Consider the following 17,693-nt stretch of genomic DNA (forward strand, 5'->3'; position numbering starts at 1 on the left):
AGCTCATATAGAGAAGATAAAAGTGATTAGAATCGTCATCAGTATAAGAGATATTTAGTTAAGACCTTATAGTTGTCAGGAAAAACAAAATATTCTAAAGACATACGTGTCCTTTTATGTCTTTTGAAAACAGTTCATGGTTGTTACACACAATGGCAAGGCTTAGGTCTGTGATTAGGATTGTGCAATACTGAAGTTAAAAAGAGTAATGTGGGTTAGTGATGTTTGGGTGAGAGAGTTAAGAAGTAAAACTGAGGGCCGGGCGGTGGCGCTGGAGGTAAGGTGCCTGCCTTACCTGCGCTAGCCTAGGAGACGGACCGCGGTTCGATCCCCCGGCGTCCCATATGGCCCCCCAAGCCAGGAGCGACTTCTGAGCGCATAGCCAGGAGTAACCCCTGAGCGTTACCGGGTGTGGCCCAAAAACCAAAAAAAAAAAAACCAAAAAAAAAAAAAAAAAGAATTAAAAATGAGCTTTGAAGGGGTGTGGAAAAGGGCAGAATACAAAATGGACATTCTGGATACGCAAAACATAACATAAAGATAAGGAATACTCTTAATACAAGCAGTGCGCGCGGGGGCGCTCCACGGTTTTTTCCATAAGCAAGTGGTCAGAAATTGCTAGTGACAAACTTAGCGCAACCGAGCAAATCTCAGCACACCCCAAGTTAGGACCAACCATTTTGGCCGCCTGGGCTGCCACCCCAGAAGGCCTGGAGGCCGGGGGCAGAGAGGGGAAGGCTGGAAGCCTATCAAGGCTCCCCAGGGGCACCCATGTTAGGGAGAAGGCCTTCCCACATGGGGTCCTCCCCAACCCCACTGCCGGCTAGAGCTAGCCTCCAGCTCAAGAGAGGATCCAGGGCCCGGAGAGATAGCACAGCAGTGTTTGCCTTGCAAGCAGCCGATCCAGGACTGAAGGTGATTGGTTCGAAATCCCAGTGTCCCCATATGGTCCCCCGTGCCTGCCAGGAGCTATTTCTGAGCAGCAGCCAGGAGTAACTCCTGAGCACCGCCGGATGTGGACCCAAAAACCAAAAAAAAAAAAAAAAGAGAGAGAAGGAGAGAGAGAGAGAGGATGGAGAGCCAGAAGCAGGATCTGCCTGCCCTACACCCTGAGCCCTTCCCTCCCTAGAGCTCCCTTACCTTTTTTTTTTTTTTTTTTTTTTTTTTGGTTTTTGGTTTTTAGGGCCACACCGGTAACACTCAGGGGTTACTCCTGGCTATGCGCTCAGAAGTCACTCCTGGCTTAGGGGGACCATATGGGACGCCGGGGGATCAAACCGCAGTCTGTCCTAGGCTAGCACTGGCAAGGCAGGACCTTACCTCTAGCGCCACCACGCCGGCCCCTTCCCTTACCTTCCTTCCTTCCTTCCTTCCTTCCTTCCTTCCTTCCTATTTCCTTCCTTCTGCCCCCTTCCTTACCTTTCCTTCTCCTTCCTTTCCCTTCTTTCCTTCCCTTCCTTCACTCTTCCTTCCCTTCCTTCTCCTTCTCCCTTTCTTCCTTTTTTGGTTTTTGAGTCACACTGGCTGTGCTCAGAGGTTACTCCTGGCTCTGCACTCAGAAATCACTCCTGGCAGGTTTGGGGGACCAAATGGGATGCTGGGGATCGAACCCAGGTCCATCCCAGATGGGGCCACATGCAAGGCAAATTGCCCTGCCACTGGGCTATCACTCTGCCCACTGCTGCCTTTCTTATTTCTCTTAGAGGGGAGCACATGAGCAGTTCTCAGATAGGCTGTCTAGGATGCCTTCTGGGTTTTTTTTTTTTTTGGTGGGGGGAACCATAAGGTGGGCCGAATAAACCCTAAGCATCATACTTGCAAGATAAGTATTTTCCCTAATAACATACACCACACACACACACCACACACACACACACACACCACACCACAACACCATTGGGGGCAGGGAGCAATAGTACAGCAGGGAGGAGACTTGCTTTACACGTAGCCCACTGGGTTCAATCCTTGGTACCCCATCAACAATCCCCAGAACCCCATCAGGAAGCACAGAGTTGGGGAGTCAGCCTGAGCACCACCGAGTATGACCACAAACACAAAAACAAGCAATGAGCAACAACCCCCTACCTCCTGAATTTGTTGTTATTTATTGCTTGGTGTTTTTTTTTTGGGGGGGGGGGCAGCACTGATGCTCAGGGATCACTCCTGCCAGGGCATAAATATTACATGATGCTGGGAGTCCCATCCTGCAGTCAGCCCTGTGCAAAGCAATCAAGCACCTCACATGCTGAACTCCTGTCTATGGAATTTTAATTTGGATTTAAAAATAAAAATAAAAGCCTCATCATGGACAGACACTCCTTCCAGGTCTCACTCCTCCCTGGAGACAGAAGCACCATCAATCATGTCCCTTGGAGCCACAGAGACCCGAGTGACCTGCCCCACTTTGGGGTTGTCAAAGATGCACCCCCTGACCCCCCCCAGGTCTGGGGCTGAGCCTTTGCAGAATGGGGGGGTGCACACCTTCCCTCCTCCTTTTCACACCCCAAACTGGTCTGACTCAGCGTCCAGACCGAAGATCTGGGCCTCGGGGTGTGTGTGCAGGCGGGGCAGTTTGCCTGGCCCGCAATTTTGGGGGTCCCACACTAAGGGTAAAAATAAGTGGGTGCGGGAGGAGGTAATGAGGATCATCAAATCCGCATTCCTGAGGGCCCCCCCCTCTTATGCAGAGCGAGCCCCCTCGGGCCGATTGCCCACGGTTGCTCCTCCCTGGGTCCTGATCGCAGTCCGCAAAGGTCCCTCCTGGGGGCCCCCTCACAGGACCCTGCACCCCGCGGGGCCCCGAACTCTGCCCCCCGCCCCCGCCTCCCCTGCCCTCCCCCGGGGGCGGTGGCCCGGAACCGGCCGCGCTCATTGGGCTGAGACGCGAGCCCAGGGGCGGGGACCGGCGACGCTGATTGGTCGGCGCGCGCTGGCGGGGGCCTCGGCGGCCCCGCGAGTCGCTGGGGGAAGCCCGGGCAGAGAGCCTGGGAGCGAGCGAGCACCGCGGGGCGAGTCTGCTGCACTGTCGGAACCGAACCCCCCCCACTCGCGGACCCCCCCACTTCGCACGTCGGAACCGAGGCCTTGCGAGGAGGTAAGTAAAGGCTGGGCGTCGCTGCCCCCTCGCCGCGAGCAGAAAAGTGGGGTGTCTTCTCTTCTCCAGGAAAATGGGGTGCTCCCCCACCCCAAGATCAGAGTCGCGTCTCCAGCTCCGGCTCTTTCTGAAATGGACCCTCCGTCCCCTTCTGCATGCTCCAGAGTAAATTATCCTTCCTAATGAAACCCTAATAGGCATGGGATGGGACCCCCCCACCCCAAGAGTGGGGGTCTGGCATTCTCAGGTTACTAGGGACCCCCTCTTTGAAGACAGATACACTTAGCTTTTTCTATAAAAAAAGAGAGAAAAAACTAACTTTGGACTCTCCACCCCACTCTCCTGATGAAGGTGGAGTCTGCTTGGCCTCTAAGATGCCAGCCAGTGCCTGCTCCTACCGTGGGAAATGGGGGCTCTCCCTCTTCACTGCCAACCTGGGAACTACCTCATGTATTCTGGGCAGGAAACCAGAAAGGGACACATCTGTCCCCTCACCACCTGTACTGGGCTGCTCTGCGGTGCCCCATCTCAGAAACTGCTCCCCCCCCCAACTATTGCTCCCCTCTTGGCCCCTGCTTGGGGGACCTGGGTTGGAGAGTTTCTCTTCACATGGGGGTGGGTGCCCAGCCCATTCACCTGTGTCCACTTCCCCTTTCCTCTCCCATTTTTTCCCCCAAAACACCATCTCCACCCCATACCCCCAGCACAAACCCCACAACTCGGATCCCTCTTGCCTTGTCCCACCCAAATCTTCACCTTCCCCTCTCCTGCTCTGCCAGCTACAGTCGGAGGCTTGAGTGAGTCCCTGTGTGGGCTCAGGACCCCTGAAAGTGAGTGGGGGTCTTTATAGGGGTCCTGAGAGGAGCAGGGATGGAGTCTCCCACACCACACAGACACAGACACACACACACACACACACACACACACACACACCACACACACACAGCTGCGTGCAAAACAGCTTTCCTGGGGACTGTCCTGCCCCAAGGCAAGGGGTATTGGTGCCAAAGATTAGGGGTCCACTGCTCCCTGGGGCTTCCCCCACCCCTGCTCAGAAGGGCCCATGGACCCAGAACCTAAGCTCAAAGCAAGGCCCGTGCTGGGAGACGGCATTGGCTGCAGTGAAGAAGCTGAAGAGGGAAGTGACCTGAGTCCACTGGGGGACAAAACGTGACGGGGTCTGGGGGAGTGTTTCTCTTGTGCTTGGAGACCACCCCCCGGGGGGGGCCTGACTGAAGAAAGGGTGAGTCTGGATTGCTGAGATCTTTGGGGCTCTCTAGGCTAAGATGCTGTTCCCCCAAGGGTGGGGGGCACCTGCTCAAGGTCAACCAGTGCAGTGGGCGGCTGGGCTGGGCAAAGTCTCTCGGGGGCGTGCAGTCATCCCAGAGGAGGAGATCTGGGCTGCAACCACCCTCCCTGCCTCTGCCCCCCAGCCCCGACCCCCTTGTGACCCCCCTGTCAGAGAAATTGAAGAGGCACCGGCAGTCTCAGACAGCTGCTGGGGTAAGGGCAGATCGGAAGTCAGCACAGCCCCCAAAACAAGGCCGCCCAATAGAGTCCTTTCCTGGGAGTTTACCACCCACTAAGCACCCCCAAGAAACCCTTTTTGCTGAGTTTGTGACCCAGCCTTGGCTTGGCAGATAGCAGACCCCACCCGCTAGCAAACGGGGGTTTTGCAATGCCATGAAGAGCACAGCTGGGTATGCTCCCTGGAGATTGGGAGGGTGCTCAGAGGGAACGTCATTCACCCTATTTTTAACTTCCTCTTTGGCCACACCTCCAATCCCAGCTGTAGAAATGTGGCTCAGGGCCTGAAGGAAGGGATGGGGAGAGATTGGGAGCAATGGTGGCCAGTTCTTCCGGCCCCCCCACCCTCACCCAGCAACAGGTTCCAAAATGGGCAAGGTATGGAGATTGGGTGTCTCCTCCCAACAGTCAGAGCAGGGGACCACAGCCAAGTTGCACAAAAGGGGAATTCAGGGGCCAGAGTGATAGCACAGCTTTAGGGCGTTAGCCATTGCACGTGGCCAAACCCAGTAAGGGACCCCCGGTTCGACTCCCCAGCATATGGTTCCCCAAGCCTGCCAGAAGCTATTTATGAGCACAGAGCCAGGAGTAAACCCCTGGAGTGCCAACTGAATTGTGCCTCTCCAAAAAAAGAGAAATTCAACAGCTTATGGGGCAGTGGTGTGGGGGTTCCTGTAAAAGCCCCAGGATCAGCCAGATTGTCAGGGTCCTGAGAGGGCTGGGTCGCTCCACACCCCAGCCCCAATGAACGAGAAATCCATCAAACTGTGCCACCACCTCTGTCCACTATCCAGTTCACGAGCAAGAGCAGAGGGTAATGCGTTGGGGGGCATTGTTACCAGCCCCAGGACCAGGAGCTTAAAAAAGAATATGCCACCTGCCGTAGAGTTGTCTAGGGTCAAAAAACCTGTAGTTTCCATCCAGAGATGGAGGGTAACACGGTTTGTCACACCAGGGCCCTGCCCGCCACCCCTGCCAGCCCCGGCACTTGCACAAGCCCCTAATAGCCTGTGGATCTGTTAGTGAATGAGATTGTGGGGTTCAGGGTTTAGGAAGGGCAGCCTGATTCTTGGTCCAGGGTGCTCATGCCCACAAGGCCAGCAGGACGCCATGTACACTGAGACAGTTGCCACAAGTGCTCAGAGTGGGGATGACCCCTAGGAAATGATCAGATATGCTGGTCCTGCCCACGGCCCTCCTCCTCATCACCCATCATAACTCAAGACTGTTTTTTCCGGGGTGTCCAGCTGCCACAGCCAGTACTGAAGAGCAAACTCAGATTTTAGGGGGCTCAGATCAGACGGCAGGTCTCAGGGCAGCACCCCTTTCTAACTCCTGATATTCCACTAGCTAGGGATCTAAGACCATGCTTGTTGGAAATGGCTTTCAGAGCTGACCTGGTTCTGGAATCTTCTGGAATCTTCTGCAGAAGGTCCGTTGTCAGGCTGGGGCTGGAGAGGTAGCACAGCAGTAAGATGTTTTTGCCTGGCATGTGGCCAACTTGGGAGGGACCTGGTTCGATTCCCAGCATCCTATATGTCCCCCCAGCCACCCAGGGGTTATTTCTGAGTGCAGGGCCAGAGGGTGAGTGCCGCTGGGTGATTAATCAATCAATCAATAAATAAATAAAGTTTTTTTTTTTTTTTTTTTTTGGGTTTTTGGGTCACACCTGGCAGTGCTCAGGGGTTATTCCTGGCTCCAGGCTCAGGAAATTGCTCCTGGCAGGCACAGGGGACCATATGGGGCGCCGGGATTCGAACCGATGACCTCCTGCATGAAAGGCAAACGCCACTTACCTCCAATGCTATCTCTCCGGCCCCATAAAGTTTATTTTTTTTAAAAAGAAGGTCATCAGATCAAGTGAGCCCAGTAAAGGGAGAGGTGCAAGGCCAGTAGGGGCTGAGGGAGGAGAAAAAGCCCCCTTCCAGAACCCATCTAGGGCTTCATTGAGATTCACAGCTAAGGTATTCACACAGATTGCACACACACATATATACAGTACATCCCACAGACACACATAGATACACACACAATACATGAACACACATATACACATATACATTCTATATACACCACACACCATACATCATACATATACATAGCACACACAAAGACATCCACCATACCACCTTACCACATACACTGCCTGCTTCCTAGTGGCAATTTTTTGATTTCCCCTTCTGAGGAATTACAGCGCCAGCCCCCATCCCTGCCATCTCCCAGCCCTTGACCCTTAGTCCCTTAGTCTCCCCAGCCCCCCCTCAACATCCCCTAAACCCTATCTTGCTGGCTCTGATTTTCCCACTCCTTTGCCAACACTTATTATTTGCTGCCACTAGTGACGATAACACTGATGTTGCTCGTTGGCCATCTAGTGGGTGTGGGGAAGCTTTGGGTTCATGCTCCCTCAGGGTTATAGCCTATAGATTCTCTTCTCCGGGACCGATTCCACTTTTGTGAGCATTTCTGAGAGGAGGAGGGTTTGTCCTGAATCTGAGCGTCTTGAGCTAGTTGCCATGTTGTTTCTGCACTTGAGTTATGAGTTCTCTGCTCTGTTTCCATGTAGGAGCCACATTCCACAATGACTCTGGGGACTTGGTGCTGATTCTAATGGGCTCATCTCAGGGTTCTTGGTGTAGGCCTCCACCAGTGCTCCAAGAAGCCAGTGAGGACCACACACCAGCAGTGACTCAGGAGCTAAGCAATGCCCGGCGCCAAACTGACGATTCTTCGGTTTATCCTATTCTATCTTTAGAGCTTTGGCCTCACCGGCCTGTTTTCCCGCTGTCGCCTTTTCGTGTACGTGTAGTGTGCATTTAAGCATTGACTGAATCCCATAGTTAGGTGTTATGGCAGGATCCTGGGACACCCCGGGAACTTCATTGCTGTTTCTGCCATCTAAGGGCCTCAGCCTCAACGTGATTGACATTGCTGAAGGGGACCCTGTATTGCAGAAGTTCTAGTGACATCCTCAGCCAGTCCCACCAGTGCCAACCTGGTAGCAACCACAGAAAACCTTTCCAGACACTTGCCATGCATGGACAGAATTGAGGGGGTTGTCCTGGTTGAGAATTACCAGTGTGGAGGCTGAGACAGGGACATGTGCACAGTTTCAGTGAAGTCATGGGGTCTTACAGGTACAGTGAGTAGTTGGGGGTGTTGGGTGGGTGATGGTGGATTTAGGATAGATGAATGGGTGGGTGGGTGGGTGATGGATGGATGGATGGATGGATGGATGGGTGGGTGGGTGGGTGGATGGATGGATGGATGGATGGATGGATGAGTAGGTGGATGGGTAGATGGTGGATGAATGGGTAGCTGGTGGATGAATGGGTAGCTGGTGGATAGGTGGGTAGGTAGATCAATGGATGGATGGATGGATGGATGGATGGATGGATGGATGGATGGATGGATGGATGGGTGGGTGGATGGGTGAATGAATGATGGATGAACAGAGAGTTGGATGGACAGACTCCTTTATTGGTTGGGCAAGTTAATGGGTGAGTGTTTGAATGGACAGATACATGAATAAGTACCATTGATAGAGTCTGGATGTGTGCCTGCAATTGCTACAGGCCAGACAAAGCACTGTTCTTCCAGCAGGAACATTCTAGCCTGCCTTGCACAGCACAACAACTCTCAAATTCCGAGGATACATTCAAGCCCAGACCGACAGACCCCACCCATGGAAACTTCTGACTCAGGAGTGTAGAGTACATGGTGTTAAATAAACAGGGTAACTTGTCTTTCAGAGCTAAGAAGAAGGAGCCATGGGCTGGACACAGAATGCATGCAGGAGTCCTGGGTTCAAATTCCCACACTACAGCCCCCTCAGCACCACTGGGAGGGACCCACATCACAACATCGATGCTAGAAGTAGCCGCCAGCGAGAGAAGGAGAGAGAGAGAGAGAGAGGAGAGAGACGAGAAGAGTAGAGAGAGAGAGAGTGAGAGAGAGCTAGAGAGCGAGAGAGAGAGAGAGAGAGAGAGAGGAGAATAGCTGTATCAGGTAATTTTTCCATGCCCATTGTAGGAAGATAGATAGATATACCCCCCTTCCCCAAGCACTGCTACCATAACAGTCGAGTATGTAGTATAGAAGATGGGAGGTAGGGGCCTGGCGAGAGATAGCACAGCTGCGTTTGCCTTGCAAGCAGCCGATCCAGGACCAAAGGTGGTTGGTTCGAAATCCCGTTGTCCCTTATGGTCCCGTGCCTGCCAGGAGCTATTTCTGAGCAGACAGCCAGGAGTAATCCCTGAGCACCGCTGGGTGTGGCCCAAAAACCAAAAAAAAAAAAAAAAAACAAAAAAAAAAAAAAAAAAAAAGAAGAAGATGGGAGTAAATATAGAATTTAACCAGCTTAGGGCCAGAGCAATAATACAGCGAGGAAGGTACTTGCTTGCCTTGCACGCAGCCGACCCAGGTTCAATCCCCAAAATCCCACTTGGTCCCCCAAGCCTGCCAAGAATGATTCCTGAGTCAGAGCCAGGAGTAACCCCTGAGCATCTCCAGGTGTGGTCCCCCCGCCCAAACAAAACAAAATGAAACAAATCCCAAAACTTTTGCTTATTCCCCACCATAGGGAATGCCAGGGGAAGAACTTTCTGAAGGAAAAGGTAGCGGGACCAAAGCAAAGTGTCCTTAGCAGAGAGCTTGCGCACAGTGTCCCAGAGACACCCGGAGCTGAAGATGGAGAAACTTCAGAGCCCACGAGGCTCATAGCGTGGCTTTCTCTGTGGATGCAAAGTGACACTTGTGTCCCCATTTTATTCTGCTCCTTCAGTGTGGAACCAGGCAAACGTCAGAATGAGTTCAAAGCCAGACTCAAGCTGTGCATTGTTCTGTACATGCCAAAGGAACATGGAGATGAATTGCAGAGAGAGGTGAAAAGCAGTTGAACTAGACCTCCACCTGCCTGATTCTCAGTTTCCTACAACTTGTGGAACATCAGTGGGGAGAAAAATAGCACCAAGATGGGGCCGGAGAGATAGCACAGCAGTAGAGCATTTGCCTTGCACGCAACCGACCCAGGACAGATGGTGGTTCGAATCTCAGCATTCCATATGATCCCCCAAGCCAGCCAGGAACGATTTGAGCACAGAGCCAGGAGGAACCCCTGAGTGTCCCCGGGTGTGACCCAAAAACCAAAACCAAAACCAAACAAAAAAATAGCACCAAGATGAAGAGCAGGCAAGGTTCAGAACCCAGAGTCTGAATGAGGATTCCTCATAGTTGGGGTGTGAGGAGACAGTGCAGGACATGTCCAATGTGTCAGAAAGAGACTTTGGACTGGGCCAGAGACCAGGGCAGAGACATTGGAAAGGTTTTCAACAAGGGGGTGCCCTGGTTTGAGCAGCACTTAGAGAAAGGTACTTCTGGGAGACTTCCGCCATAGGGAACATCCAAACTTCATTTTTTTTTTGTTTTGGTTTTTTTTGTTTTGTTTTTTTGTGGGCCACACCCGGCTGCACTCAGGAGTTGCTCCTGGCTCTGCGCTCAGAAATCGCTCTTGGCAGGCTCGGGGGAACATTCCAAACCTTTAAGAACCTTGGGTGAGCCAGGCTATGTCTTGATCAGATAATCACTTGCCTTGCATATCATGAGGACTTGGAGTCTATCCCAGACTCCTAAATCTAATAAAAAAAAAAATAATAATAATAAATAAAAATTGGGCCAGGAAGGTGGTGCTAGAGGTAAGGTGTCTGCCTTGCAAGCGCTAGCGTAGGACCGACCTCGGTTCGATCCCCCGCGGTGTCCCATTGGTCCCCCCCAAGCCAGGGGCGATTTTCTGAGCACATAGCCAGGAGTAACCCCTGAGCATCAAACAGGTGTGGCCCAAAAACCAAAACTAAATAAACAAACAAACAAATAAATAAGATACTAAAATTAAAGGCGAGATGGTGTGGATGGATGCGAGTGGAACCTTATGCAGCGGTCAGACCAAATATTATTTTTTTCCTCCCGGGGGACTGAGTGGCTGTTGGAGGCAAATGGGCCACGCAAGTTATAATAGTTAATTCGCATTTTTGCACCCTGAAAAGCAGCCTAGAGCACTATAGATGTTCATGTTCATTTGGGGCTGGAGAGATAGCATGGAGGGTAAAGCGTTTGCCTTGCATGCAGAAGGTTGGTGGTTCGAATCCCAGCATCGATATGGTCCCCTGAGCCTGCAGGAGCGATTTCTAAACATAGAGCTAGGAGTAACCCCCTGAGCATTGCTGGGTTGTGACCCCAAACAAAACCAAAAAACAAAACAAAACAAAAAAAATAAAGTGTCATTTATGACAAAGGTGAGGGCTCCGGCTTTTTGAGGGTGGCTGGAGGACCCCTGACTCAAAGTCATGGGGAGCTGGAGCATACTCTGGGGCCCATCTCCTACACCCCCGTGTCTCCCTCCCGACAGGACAAAAAGATCAGACGTGGGTTAAGGCTTCGCATGTGGTCAGCACTGGGTCAATCCAACAGCCACCACCAAGTTAGTCCCTCAACCCCACCAGGTGTGATCAGATCTCTAGCGCACTGCTGGGAAGATAGTGGACCCCCCATTAGAATCCAAACTGCCGGGCCGGGCTTGGTGGCGCTAAAGGTGAAGGTGCCTGCCTTGCTCTGCCGCTAACCTTGACGGACCCGCGGTATTTTCGGGGGGATCCCCCCGGTGACCATATGGTCCCCAAGCCAGAGACAAACTTCTGAGCACATATCAGCCAGGACTGTAACCCCTGAAGCCGTGTACCGGGTTTGTGGCCCAAAAACCAAAAAAAAAAAAAAAAAAAAAAAAAAAAAAAAAAGAATCCAAACTGCCAGTGTAAGGAACTCCAGATTCTCCAGTGGACTCTTTTTGGGACACTACCTTGGGAGATTCAGAAACAAAAAAAACTAACTTAATCTTGGGCCTGAGAGATAGCACAGTGGGTGTTTGCCTTGCAAGCAGTGATCCCGGACCTAAGGTGGTCTGGTTTGAATCCCCCCGTGCCTGCCAGGAGCTATGTCTGATCAGATAGCCAGGGAGAAACCCCTGAGGTGCCATTAGGGGTGGCCTGAAAAAAACAATAAAAGCAGCAGGATTAGAGAGAAACCCCCAATCTGTGGGGTTTGTACCTCATTAGTCCATTGCTGAGTCCCAGGGGACATTTGGGGATACCCTGACATTCACATGGATGGGCCTTGTCCTGACAAGGATGCACAAGAGAGCCACTGTGAGAAAGGCCGCCTGGAGGGTATAGTGAAAACAGGGGGCATATGGGGCTGGCCCCTGCCCCTCACAAGCCAGAGTTGCTCTGGCTGGGATGTTTCTGGAATGTGAGGACCCTGCCTTAGCCATCACAGTCACCTCCTTGTATTGCTGGTTGTACCCCCAACTCACATAGATTCTCTTTGGTTAAGATAGTTTACAAGAGGGGCCAGCGAGCTGGCGCTAGAGGTAAGGTGTCTTCCTGCCTTGCCAAGTGCTAGCCAAGGAGAAGATTGCGACCCGTGGTTCAATCCACCGTGCATCCCCATATGGTTCCCAAGCCAGGGGCAATTTTCTGAGCGCCTTAGGCAGGAGTAACCCCTGAGCATCAAATGGGTTGTGGCCTCTGAAAAACCAAAAAAAAGAAGTTTACAAGAGTCTTATTTTGGGGTGGAGGATACACTACTGACCTCTTGCACTCAGGGATCACTCCTGGCAGTGTTTGGGGAACCCTTAGGGGATGCCAGGATCAAACCGCAGGTGTGCTACCTGCAGGGTAGAATGCTCTCTCTCCTGTACTATCTCTCTGGCTCTGAGCTTTTCCTCTTTTTATTTAGTGAGAATATCTGTGGTAACTTGGGGGTCACACATCAGCCCCCTACCCCCCATGTTCACCAGTACCTTCTGACTCTGAGAGTGCAAGCTTTCTCATATCCCACTTCATGTTCAGTCCCAGGTTGAGGCTGCCTCTGTCTGACCCCACATTCTTCCTGGGATCCTCTCCTTGAGCTGGTTTGACTTGCTTGCAAGAAGGCTTCGATCTTTTATTTATTTATTTATTTTTTTTTTGGTTTTTTGGGCCCACACCCGGTAATGCTCAGGGGTTACACTCCTGGCTATGCGCTTAGAAAGTCGCTCCTGGCTTGGGGGACCATATGGGACGCCGGGGGATCGAACCGCCGTCCGTACCTAGGTTAGCGCAGGCAAGGCAGGCACCTTACCTCATTGCGCCACCGCCCGGCCCCCCTCGATCTTTTATTTTTTAACTTTATTTATTTATTGATTGATTCATTGATTGGTTTCTGGGCCACACCCAGCGAATCTCAGGGGTCATCTCCTGGCTTGCACTCAGAAATCGCCCGTAAACAGGTTGGGGGACCATATGGGTATGAGGGGAATCAAATCAGGTCCCACTTGGGCCAGCCACAATGCAAGGCAAATACCCTACTGCTGTGCTATCTCTCCAACCCCTCATGTTCGATCTTGAGCCAGGACCCTAGGCTTTGAGCCAGAGTGGCTCCAGCCTGGTCCTAGGGGACTATGATCTGCAAACCCCCTTTCTTCCCTCCCCGATGAGCAAACAGCTCATCAGAGAACAGCTCATCAGAGAACTCCAATGGCTGCCAGAGACTGAACCGACTCTGCTGGGCGGCTGTGCCCGGCGCCCACCGTCGTTGCCCCCCAGCGTCACTGTCTCCCGAGGGATAAATAGAGCCAAGACAGATCCACGACTTCACCTACAGCTTCCTCTTAAAAAATATTTTAATTTTAATTTAGAAGCCTAAAGTGCCCCCCAACTCACGCCCTGAGCTGAACTGCTGATTGCCTCACCTCTAGTCCCTCACGCTGGGCATCGACTTTTTTAATTTTGCAGCCAGCATGGGCTCTGAGCTTGTTCTGCACCCCGTAGAGTAATTGAGGTTTCCATCAGGATCGGTGTCGGCTGGGTTTCTACAGACTCAGGGGTGAGGAGGGAGAGCACTTCGATTCCCCCGAAATCAGGGCTGGAGCATTGGTCCACGGACCATTTTGGGCTGGCAGGATCAAGGAGTCTAACCCAGGCTAGAGGATTTAGAGATTTACTTGTCTGCCCACACCCCGGGGCGTGTATTATTTGAGCCATGAAGGACATTCTAAGTACCCAAAATCTGGTGACAGGGAAATGATGCCTTACACCTGCCTTGAATGGATCCTTTCCTTGGAGACCAAGAAAGCTCCGAAGGGCCAGAGTATGTGCACTGCATGTGGGAAATCTGGGCTTCACCCCTAGCACCATGAGGTGCCCCTTACCCCAGCACAGAGCCAGGAGTAACTCCCAAGTTTCTGGATTGAGCACCATGAAGTCCAAGGATGGAATCTGGGGCCTCTCTCAAGCAAGACTAATTTTTTTTTTTTTTTTTTTTTTTTTGTGGTTTTTGGGTCACACCCGGCAGTGCTCAGGGGTTACTCCTGGCTCCATGCTCAGAAATTGCTCCTGGCAGGCACAGGGGACCATATGGGATGCTGGGATTCGAACCGATGACCTCTTGCATGAAAGGCAAACGCTTTACCTCCATGCTATCTCTCCAGCCCCTAATTTTTTTTTTAAGTTTACTTATTGATTGATTGATTGTTGGGCCACTCCCGGCAATGCTTAGGGGTTACTCCTGGTTCTCAGAAATTCTGATGCTCAGAAATTGCTCCTGGCAAGCTCAGGGAATCATATGATATGCTGGGAATCGAACTGGGTCTGTCCCCAGTTGGCTGCACGCAAGGCAAATGTCTTACCGCTGTGTTATCTCTCTGCCCCCCCTTTTTTTTTTTGGTTTTTGGGCCACACCCAGCGGTGCTCAAGGGTTACTCCTGGCTGTCTGCTCAGAAATAGCTCCTGGCAGGCACGGGGGACCCTATGGGACACCGGGATTCGAACCAACCACCTTTGGTCCTGGATCGGCTGCTTGCAAGGCAAACACCGCTGTGCTATCTCTCCGGGCCCTCTGCCCCCCTCCCTTTTAATGCAAGACTAATTAATGTTTACCCCCTGAGCCCTCCACACCTGGATGGGTTTGTTTTTGTTGTTGTTTTGGGGTCACACCCCCAGCAGTGCTTAGAATCTTGGCCCTGTGCTCAGAAATTACTCCTGCAGGCTCGGGGGACCCTATGGGATGCCTTAGATTGAATCTCAAGGTGTGCAAGGCAAGCGCCCCTCCTTGTTATGCTACTGTTCTGCACCCCCCCGTCCTATGTTTTTTTTTTAAACTTTTTTTTGGGTGGGGCCACATCCGGTGGTGCTCAGGGGTTACTCCTGGCTATCTGCTCAGAAATAGCTCTTGGCAGGTACAGGGGGACCATATGAGATGCCGGGATTCGAACCGAACAATCTTAGGTCTGGATCAGCATGCTTGCAAGGCAACAACACCGCTGTGCTATCTCTTCCGGGCCCCTCCTATGGGTTTTTAAGGTAGGAATTGTTGTAAGAGGCGAAGGAACCAAGAGCTTCTGGAAGGTTCCAGTGTCTAAGTCACTAGACTCTAGTGGGAAGGTGCAGTTTGAAAAGGGCAGCAAGCACACAGGATAGCCCATCTTGGTCAGCCTGAGCTGGTGGTGAACGCACCTACCTTGCCCCAGGAAATCCCTGCATAGCCCTGTGCGGATTTCGAGCCAATTTTCCAGACCAGAAGCTCTCGCATGGCCCAGGACTCCGGAAGTAGGAGATGGACACAAATACCTTTGCCCAAATGCTCAACGCCCACAATGTGGAGCACTTCTACCACCCTCATTTCTTACATGGCACAGCGCATTGCAAGTGACAGCTCTGGCCTCACACCCTGGCACCCGAGAGGGCACAGGGGACAGGCAGATGGCCCAGGGTGCTGGAGTGCAGGCTCTGGGTTCGAACCCTGGCACCGCATGGCCAGGCAAGCCTAAACTGGGAGCAACTCTCAATCCTGCCAAGTGTGACCACTCCCAAAAGATATTCCCCAAATCCAAAGACTTTGAAGGGTGGTGTTTGACCTTGGTACTTAGTTGCCTCATAGGTCATTAACCAAGTCACTGGTGTTTTCTGTTTTACACACAGATAAATCCCCTCCACAAGGCCAGGGATGAGCCAGGACACCAGATCAGAGGCTGTGCTTGTGTGCAGTAGAGGGGGAATGTAGGGCGTGAGGAAGGAGAAAAGAGTCTAGAAAGAACCAGTGACAGGCAGTGTTCAATATGCTGGATACCTGGGTTAGGTCCTGGTAGTCACAGACCCCTTATTATTTTTGTTTTGTTTGTATTTTTGGTTTTTTGGGTACACCCTGCCTGCCACCTCAGGGGTTACTCCTGGCTCTGTACTCAGAAATTGCTCCTGATAGGCACGGGCGACCTTATGGGATGCCAGGATTTCGAACCCGCCGTCCTGTCCTGCATGCAAGGCAAACGCCCTACTGCTGTGCTATCTCTCCCTGCCCCACAGGCCCTTTCATCATGCTAAATTCCCTCAGGTGATTGGTAAGCTCAAAGCTGCTTTCTCAGAACTAAGAAAACTCCTTTTTCCCTGGGACCCCCAGCAACCTCCATCACATGCCCTTTAGAACCAAAGAGAGGACTGGAAAGAAAGTCCCAGGGATAAGACAGTGACCAATCCCACTTCCAACCTTGAAACTGCAGAAGGTCCCCTAAACCTTGCTTGGGGATTACTGAGCACAAAATCAAGGGTGAGCCCTGAGCACCACTAGGTGTGGCCCCTCAAAAAAAGAGCTGCAGCAGGGCCAGATGATAGCACAACAATAGGGCGTTTGCCTTGCACACGGCCGACCTGGGATGGACCCAGATTTGATCCCCGGCATCCCATATGGCTCCCCAAGCCTGCCAGGAATGATTCTAAATGCAGAGCCAGGAATAACCCCTAAGCAGCACCGGGTGTGCCCCCCACCCAAAAAAAAGAGAGCTGCAGAAATATGTGTTGTCTCAGTGTGGCAGAGAGGGGGCACCCCCACCCCATCCAAGATGAAGGTACTTGCAGACCTTCAACTCTGCTCCCATATGCAAAGCCTTGGCCCCAGCTTGTAGACCATCTCCCAGCCCTAAATAATGGTTTAGAGGCACTGCTGTGTTTTGCTGAAAAGGATGTAATGTGGGGTAAAATATTTCAGCTTTGTGGGTACCCTGGACAATCTTTTTGTCTGTCTCAGGTTTGCAGCTACTCAGCTCCACAGGGAAGTGCACAAAACGTTCTGGTCAAGAGCCAGGCCACAGCCTGTTTTTTTTTTTTCCCCCCTAGAACTTTTGCTTTGCAAGAAGGCCATGCCGGCAGCAAGGCCAGCCTCCAGAACAACGGCCCAGAAACCCGGCGGAGCAGCAACAACAAATCTCAAAACCCCTTCTGCTCCTTCCCAGTCCTGGACCCCTGAATTCCAACCACCCACCACCACCACTCAGGGGGACACATAGAAGAGGCACGAGGGGTCAAATAGGATCACTTACAATTTGGATGGTACTGATCTACTCCCCAGCCTTGCCAGCTTTGCTCAAGGGGAGGGGATCCTAAGCCAACTTTGGTTCCAAGTCACAGTCCCTGTCTCAGAGTCACAGTCTCTCTCCCTGTGGCCGCTGGGCAGTTCATCTCTCTCCACCCATTTCAGAAACCAAGCCCCCGAGCTCGGGTTGGCTTTTTCCAGCACTTCAACACTGCTGTCCCTGTAATTAGATGTCTAGACAGACTCATGGCCACTGTGGAGGGAGGCCACACAGATTCTCTGGATGTCGTTTGTGTGTCATTTGTCAAACTGCAGATGATCTGGAGAAATCAATGAAGCACATCAGGACTGGGACGGAGGGCAGCATGTCTAGTTGTGTGAGAGTCCTGAGTTCAATCCCCACCTAGCAGCTCCTGTCCAGGACTTATTGGTATTGTATAGCTAGCTATCATGGTATACAGCAGGGGTCTTCAAACTACGGCCCTTGGGCCACATGCGGCCCGCAGAGGAGTCTGATCTGGCCCGCCAGCAGTGAACTCTGTTTGGTTGCCAAGATACCTGCCAGCATATACACTTCAGTGTATATCCAAATATCAGGGACCATGCACTCAAAAATGGTCACCATCTTTGGTAGCACTTATGCCTGTGAACAGACTTTTTCAAGAATGAAACATCTGGG

At 52.0% G+C, this 17,693-nt stretch overlaps 2 protein-coding genes across 3 annotated transcripts in view; one reads left to right on the forward strand and one right to left on the reverse strand.

Moving 5' to 3' along the window:
• CARHSP1 (calcium regulated heat stable protein 1) overlaps window positions 1–17,693 on the reverse strand; it is a 1,067,514-nt gene that overhangs the window by 976,428 nt on the left and 73,393 nt on the right. The gene's annotated exons all lie outside the window — the stretch shown is intronic.
• ABAT (4-aminobutyrate aminotransferase) overlaps window positions 2,974–17,693 on the forward strand; it is a 57,259-nt gene continuing 42,539 nt past the window's right edge. The window contains exon 1 of the mRNA XM_049768470.1: window positions 2,974–3,094. The gene's annotated coding sequence lies outside the window, so the exon portion shown is untranslated. The remainder of the gene's footprint in view (window positions 3,095–17,693) is intronic.

This window comes from Suncus etruscus, chromosome 2 (genome assembly GCF_024139225.1).
Source record: "Suncus etruscus isolate mSunEtr1 chromosome 2, mSunEtr1.pri.cur, whole genome shotgun sequence".
In the NCBI taxonomy this organism is placed as follows: Eukaryota; Metazoa; Chordata; class Mammalia; order Eulipotyphla; family Soricidae; genus Suncus; species Suncus etruscus.